Genomic DNA, 7,397 nt, shown 5'->3' with positions numbered 1-7,397 from the left:
GTATAAGATCCATGAGATTTCTGGTGCTTTGTCTAATTCCTACAGAATCTGTGTCCATCTCCCGAGTAAATACAGATGAAAAAAATCCGTTTAAGATCTCCCCCACCTCTTTTGTCCCTTGCAATCCCTTTGTTCTTGACATATCTGTAGAATCCCTTTGGATTCTCCTTCACCTTGTCTGCCAGAGCAACTTCATACCTTCTTTTAGCCTCCTGATTTATTTCTTAAATGTTCTATTGCATCTCTCATAATCCACGTACCTCATTTGTTCCTTTCTGCCTGTGCTTACTAAGCACCTCCTTTTTTTCTTAACCAGAGCCTCAATATGCCTCAAAAGCCAAGGTTCCCTAAATCTGTTATCCTTGCCTTGTATTCTATGTACTCTCAAGCTTTCACTTTTGAAGGACTCCCACTTACTAAAACACCTTTGCCAGAAGACAGGATATCCCAATCCACACTTGCCAGATCATTTCAGATACCTTCAAAATGGGCCTTTCTCCAATAATTTTTCATAATTAACTTGAAACTAATGGCATTATGATCACTAGATGCAAAGTGTTCCTCCTACATTAATTTCTGTCACCTTTTTCATTCCCTGATAGGAGATCAAGTATTGGACACTCTCTTTGGGACTTCTATATACTGGTTAAGGAAACTTTCCTGAACATATTTGACAAACTCTATCCCATCTATTCCTTTTACAGTATGGTAGTCCCAGTCAATATGGGGAAAGTTAAAATCACCTACTTTCACAACCTTATGTTTCTTGCAACAATCTGCGATCTCTCTACAAATTTGTTCCTCTAAATCCCTCGGACTGTTGCGTGGGCTATAACATAATCATACCTTTCTTATTCCTCAGTTCCATCCATAAAGCCTCATTAGGTGAGTTTTCCAGCCTATCCTGACTGGGCATTGCCATGACATTTTTCCTGACTAGTAATGCCACTGCTCCGCTTTTAACCCCTCCTGCTCTGTCATGTCTAAAACAATGCAACTCCAGAATACTGAGCTGCCAGTCTGGCCCCTCCTGCGACCAAGTCTCACTAATGACTACAATATTGTAATGTTCCACGCCCTGAGTTTATCTGCTTTTCCTACAATACTTCTTCCATTGAAATATATGCAACTCAGAACATTAGTCTCACCGTTCTCAACCTTTTGCTTCCTGACTTTGAGTTCTTAACAAAATCTATCTTCACAACCACTGTACTATCTGTTCTGGCACTCTGGTTCCCATCCTCCTGTGACTCTAGTTTAAACCACCCCATGCAAATACTAACCCCACCCACCCACCCCTCCAGTTAGGTGCAAACTGTCTCTTCTATACAGGTACCACTTTCTCTGGATGAGAGCCCAATGATGTAAGTTTGTGATGATGTACTGGGAAAATGGATATTGAGAAATAGTCCTGTCCAGTAATGGTTGAGGTAACTTGGGCTGCAGCTGTTCACTAAAGGTTTTGAAGATTAGAAAGAGAAGCAGGATTTGGTACTTCAGTCCCTCAGTGTCAAGGTCCTGATGATTGGGCCTCCGCCCAAAACGTCAACTGGACTTTTTTCCATAGATGTTGCCTGGCCTGCTGAGTTCCTTCAGCATTTGGTGATTATTGCTTAAATTATCTTGAGATTCATTTTCTTGCAGGCATTTACAGAAGAATAAAGAAATACAATAGAATTTATGAAATCCTATTCATAAATGAAGACTGACAGAAAACAATGTGCAAAAGACAATTTGTGAAAATAAAGAAAATACTTAGAACATGAGTTGTAGAGTCCTCAAAAGTGAGCTTATAATTTGTGGAATCAATTCAGAGTTCTGGTGAGTGAAGTTATCCACCCATGCTGGTTCAAGACCCAGGCATAGGGTAATAACTGTCCTTGAACCTGGTGGTGTGGATGTGGGACCTAAGGCTCTCGTACCTCCTGACTGATGGTAGTACAGTATCAGAATCAGGTTTCATGTCATCAGCATATACCACAAAATTTGTTGTTTTTTGCTGCAGCAGTACAATGCTGTACGTAGTAATAAAAAACTGTGAATTACAGTGTGTATGTATATATATATATATATATATATATATATAATAGTTAAATTAAATAAGTCCCTGAATCAAGAAAAGACTTGCCTGGATGGTGGAGGTCCTTGATAATGCATGCTGCTTTCTTGCTACAGAGCTCCATGTAAATGTGTTCAATGGTGGTGAGGGCTTTGCCTGTGATAGACTGGATTGTATCCATCACTTTCTGTGAACTCTTCCATTTCTGGGCATTGGTGTTTCCATATCAGGCAGTGATACAACCAACTAGGATACTCTCCACTGTGCATTTATACTAATTTATCAAATTGTTTGTAACATGCCAAATGTATAGTCATAGTCATACTTTATTGATCCCTGGGGAAATTGGTTTTCATTTGCACGATAAATAATAAATAGTAATAAAACCATAAATAGTTAAATAGTAAAATGAAAATTATGCCAGGAAATAAGTCCAGGACCAGCCTATTGGCTCAGGGTGTCTGACCCTCCAAGGGAGGAGTTGTAAAGTTTGATGGCCACAGGCAGGAATGACTTCCTATGACGCTCTGTGCTGCATCTCGGTGGAATGAGTCTCTGGCTGAATGTACTCCTGTGCCCACCCAGTACATTATGTGGTGGATGGGAAACATTGACCAAGATGGCATGCAACTTGGACAGCATCCTCTTTTCAGACACCACCGTCAGAGAGTCCAGTTCCACCCCCACAACATCACTGGCCTTACGGATGCAAGTATCTATAAAAGTAGAGGCACTGTTGTGCCTTCCTCATGATGGAACTTATGTGCTAGTCCTGGAACAGATCCTTGGGTATGGGAATGCCAAGGAATTTAAAGTTACTTACCCTCTCCATTTCTGCTCCCCTCGTGAGGACTGGCTCACGGACCTCCAGCTTCTTCCCCCTGTATTTCATAACAAACTCTTAGGTTTTGCTGACATTGAGTGAGAGGTTGTTGTTGTGGGGCTATTTCTCCAGATTTTCAGTCGCCCTCCCATATGCCAATTCATCGCTACCTTTGATGAGGCGTCATCAGCAAACTGAAATATGTCATTGCAACTGTACTTAGCTACACTATCATAGTATAAAGTGAGTAAAGCTGGGAGCTAAGCACACAACCACGTGGTGCACATGTGGTGAGTGTGGAGGAGATACTCTTGCCATCTATTAGCCTGTTCTGTAAGATCATGGCTAATCTTTTCCCTCAGCACCACTTTCCTGCTTTACTTTCTTACTTAAGCCCATCACCCTACTGGGGCAGAGGCCACCAATGCAGCTGACCAGAGTCTCTATCCTGGGCCAGTCTTTCTGTTCTGGGCAAAGACCCTTCCTCTCCCGGGGATGAGGTCTTTGGAGCTTCTGATAGCTTCTGCTAGCACCATACCCAACCCTTCTGTTTCCACAGTCAGTCCTGACAGAGTTCACTTGCCTGCACTAGCATCAATATTCTCAGATTCCCTAATACCCAAATATCCATCCTGAATAAACTCAACAGCCGATGCTCCACAACCTTCAGGTAAAGAATTCCAAAGATTCACTACCAATTGTTGGTGGAACTACAGCTGGAATACTCTGTGCATGGTTTTAGAACATAGAACCATAGTACAGGAACAGGCCCTTCAGCCCACAATTTTAGTCTGATCATGGTCTATATCCCTCAATTCCCTGTCCATTGATCTCTCACTAAATGATAGATGTTTTTGTTATATCGACGGTACTTCCACCTCTTCTCCTGGCTGGGTGTTCCAGGCACCTACCAATCTCTGTGTAAAGAAATTTATTTTGCAAACCTTTTTTAAACTTTACCCCTCTTGCCTTAAAACTATACCCTCTGATATTTGACACTAGCACCCTGGGAGAAGTACTCTATCCTATTAATGTCTCTGATAACCTTATAAACTTCTATCAGGTCTCCCCTCCGCCTCTGTCGCTCCAGATAAAACAACCCTACATACTGTAAACCTCTTCTGTACCCTTTCGAAAACTTCCACATCATTCTGTAACAGGGCGACCAATATTGCACACAATACTCCAAGTGCAGCCTAACCATTTAGCCGCAACATCACTCTTATAATCACTGTCCTGACCAATGAAAGGAAGCATACCCTACACCTGTGATACCAGTCCATCTATCTGAATGGCCTCTTTCAGGGAACTTGGATCCCAAGATCCCTCTGTACATCAATCCTGTTTAGGATCCCTTTACCTTTTACCTCCCAATGAGCAACCCCTCATACTTGCCTAAATTAAATCCCATCTGCCTTTTTCTCTGCCAACAGAGGCTCAGCACTGAACCCCAGAGAACACCACTAGTCATAGCTGTTGGAAGTTACTGCTTTTTAATACTTTATATAGGATATTAATGTAAGAATAAAGTTGTAATTTAATCATTGTGTATTTTTACAGCATGTGGTGGTTCATTCCCAATTACTGGCAAAATGTGGTATAGCAGTTACCTATACCTTTTCTTTTTCCATTGGCTAAATGTTTGCACGTTACCCGTGTGATGTAATTGTGCAAGCATTGATTGGTTTATTTTTATCTAAGGAATTTTCTGACATCTTGAGTATGAAGGTGATAAATTCTTCGGATGATCCATCTTTTACCTTTACTTTCCCCTTTTTAATCTTCACCTTCTTTCCTTTTCTCTTTCTCCGCTGTTTGCTTTGTTTACTTCGTACTCATATACAGTATTTGTTTAAACTTTAAAATAAATGTTGATTCTCACCATTCTCGACCCCTGGAAGAATGCCAAAGATAGAAAAATAACAGAGATCCAACGGAGGCCTCTAGTCAGTACAACGTCCTTCCACCTTTGTCCCTGTCTTGTAGGTGCAAGCCAATTCTGAATCCAAACTACCGAACCACCGCGGATCCCAACATCCCGTGCACTGTAAGCATTTTGATCAGCCTACCATACAGTCCCTCGGTCTCTTACCTAAGAAAGGATATAGTAACATTGTTCAAAAATGATTCACTAGGCTCATTCCTGGAACGAGAGGGTTGTCCTATAAAGAATAGCTGAATAGGTTGACGCTATTTGTTAGAATTTAGAAGAATGAAGAGTGATCATATTGGAAAGTATTAGATTTTAAGAGGCATGACAAGGTGGACGTCGAGATGTTTCCACTATAGGGAGCATTGCAAATAAAGGGATATAGTTTCAAGATAAGGGCCTGGTCAATTATAATTAAAGAGCAATAAAGAGATAAAACACTGAAAAAGGCCCTTTGGCCATCAAGGCCTGCTGGCCACCAACTAGCCATTTACACCATTGCCCATGGTTTTGTCAGCTTTTTCAGTCTTGGTCTGTCCAGTGTTTTGTGATACCACACTGGAGGAAATATTGTATTATTTCTTAATGTATGCATTACTAAATGACAATAAAAGAGAACTGCGTGTCTTCATAATCTAAAAAAAACTGTTTTCAGAAGGCCATTAACAAGGTGCTGCACATGTGGCTGTTAAGTAAGATAATGGCATTACAGGAAAGATGGATAGAAGATTGGCTGACTGGCAAAGAGTGGAAATTAAGGGGGCTTTTTTGGTTGGCTACCAATGACTAGTGGTTTTCCACAGGGGTTAGTGTTGAGACTGTTTCTTTTCACATTCTATTTCAGATGACAGAATTAATAGCTTTGTAGCCAAATTTGCAGACAGTACAAAGACAGGTGGAGGAGCAGGTAGTATTGAGGAAGCAGGGAGTCTGCAGAAGGTTTTAGACAGATTAAGAGAATTGGCAAGGAAGTGGCAGATGGAATATAGTGTCGGGAAGTGAATGGTCAATCACTTTGGTAGAAGGAATAAAAGCATAGACTATTTTCTAAATGGGATCCAAGTTCAGAAATCAGAAGTGTAAAGGGTCTTGGGAGTCTCATGCAGGATTCCCTAAAGGTCAACTTGCAGGTTGAGTCGGTGGTGAGGAAGGCAAATGCAACGTCAGCATTCATTTCGAGAGGACTAGAATATAAAAACAAGGTCGTAATGCTGAAGCTTTATAAGGCATTGGTCAGACCACGCTTGGAGTATTGTGAGCAGTTTTGGGCCTTTTGTCTTAAAAAAGATGTGCTGGCATTGGAGAGCGTCCAGAGGCAATCCACACAAGTGATCCAGAGAATGAAAGGATTAACATATGAGGTGCATTTGATGGCTCTGGGCATGTATTCATTACAGATTGGAAGAATAAGAGAAGATCTTATTGAAACCTATCAAATATTGAAAGGCCAAGATAGGGCGAACGTGGAGAGGATGCTTCCTACAGTGGGCGAGTCTAGGACCTAAGGGCACAGTCTTGGAATAGAAGGATATCCCTTTAAAGCAGAGATGTAGAGGAATGTCTTTAGCTGGAGGGTGGGAGTGGATTGTCACAGATTGCTGTGGTGGCCAAGTCATTGGGTATATTTAAAGCAGAGGTTGATAGATTATTGACTAGTAAGGGTATCAAAGGTTACAGGGAGAAGGCAGAAGAATGGGATTGAGAGGTATATGGATTGGAGCCTAATTCTGCTCCAGGCTCTTATGGTCTAATATCCTGGTAAACATCTTCTACACTCTCTGCAAGGCTGCTACACAGCTTTAACAGGTCAATCAGAACTGTGAATAATGGGCCAAATGTGGGTAAGCAAAGTTTTATACAACTGTAACATGTCATCTTGATCCTTGTACTCAATGCCCTGCCAATGAAGTACATCTGTATGCTGCACATACTCTCAATCTGGAAGGAGTTAGCCTAGTGGCATGGTGTCAGGACCACAACTTCTAGCTTAATGTCAGCAAAACAAAGCAAGTTGTCATTTGCTTCAAGAAGTCGGGTGGAGCAGTGGTTCTGAGGTGGAGGTGGTTGAGAGCTTGAAATTCTATAGTGTAAACTTTACAAATCACGTTGATGCTACGGCCAAAAAAGCACACCAAACCCTATATTTCCACAGAAGGTTAAAGAAATTTGGAATGCCCCCTGTTGTGTGTTTGATATTTAAATAATATTTGAGTATATATATATATATATAGAGAGAGAGAGAGAGAGATAGAGAGGTATATATAGATATATACACATACACACACATATTATATATATAGATAGATAGAAATACACGCACACGTTTATTAAGAATTCTTGTTGAACTAATTAATTGCGGGTTCCACGTAAAAATACACGAGTTGCAACGTCATCACGCTTCCACGTGATACGTGCTCGCCTCACTTAAAGTAAAACAGAAGTTAGATCTGCATTTTCGGATTCCCGTGCCTTCCTTTGAATTAGCTTAATGTTTTGAAGTTACAAAACATAACATCCCCTACAGCCGCATTAACATTTACAGATGGATCATGAAAAGCCCCTCATCCAGTTGCATCCCGGCATAG

The sequence above is a fragment of the Mobula birostris genome, chromosome 24 (assembly GCF_030028105.1).
Source record: "Mobula birostris isolate sMobBir1 chromosome 24, sMobBir1.hap1, whole genome shotgun sequence".
NCBI lineage: Eukaryota > Metazoa > Chordata > Chondrichthyes > Myliobatiformes > Myliobatidae > Mobula > Mobula birostris.
The sequence above is the reverse complement of the archived record's forward strand: the minus strand, read 5'-3'. Positions refer to the sequence as shown.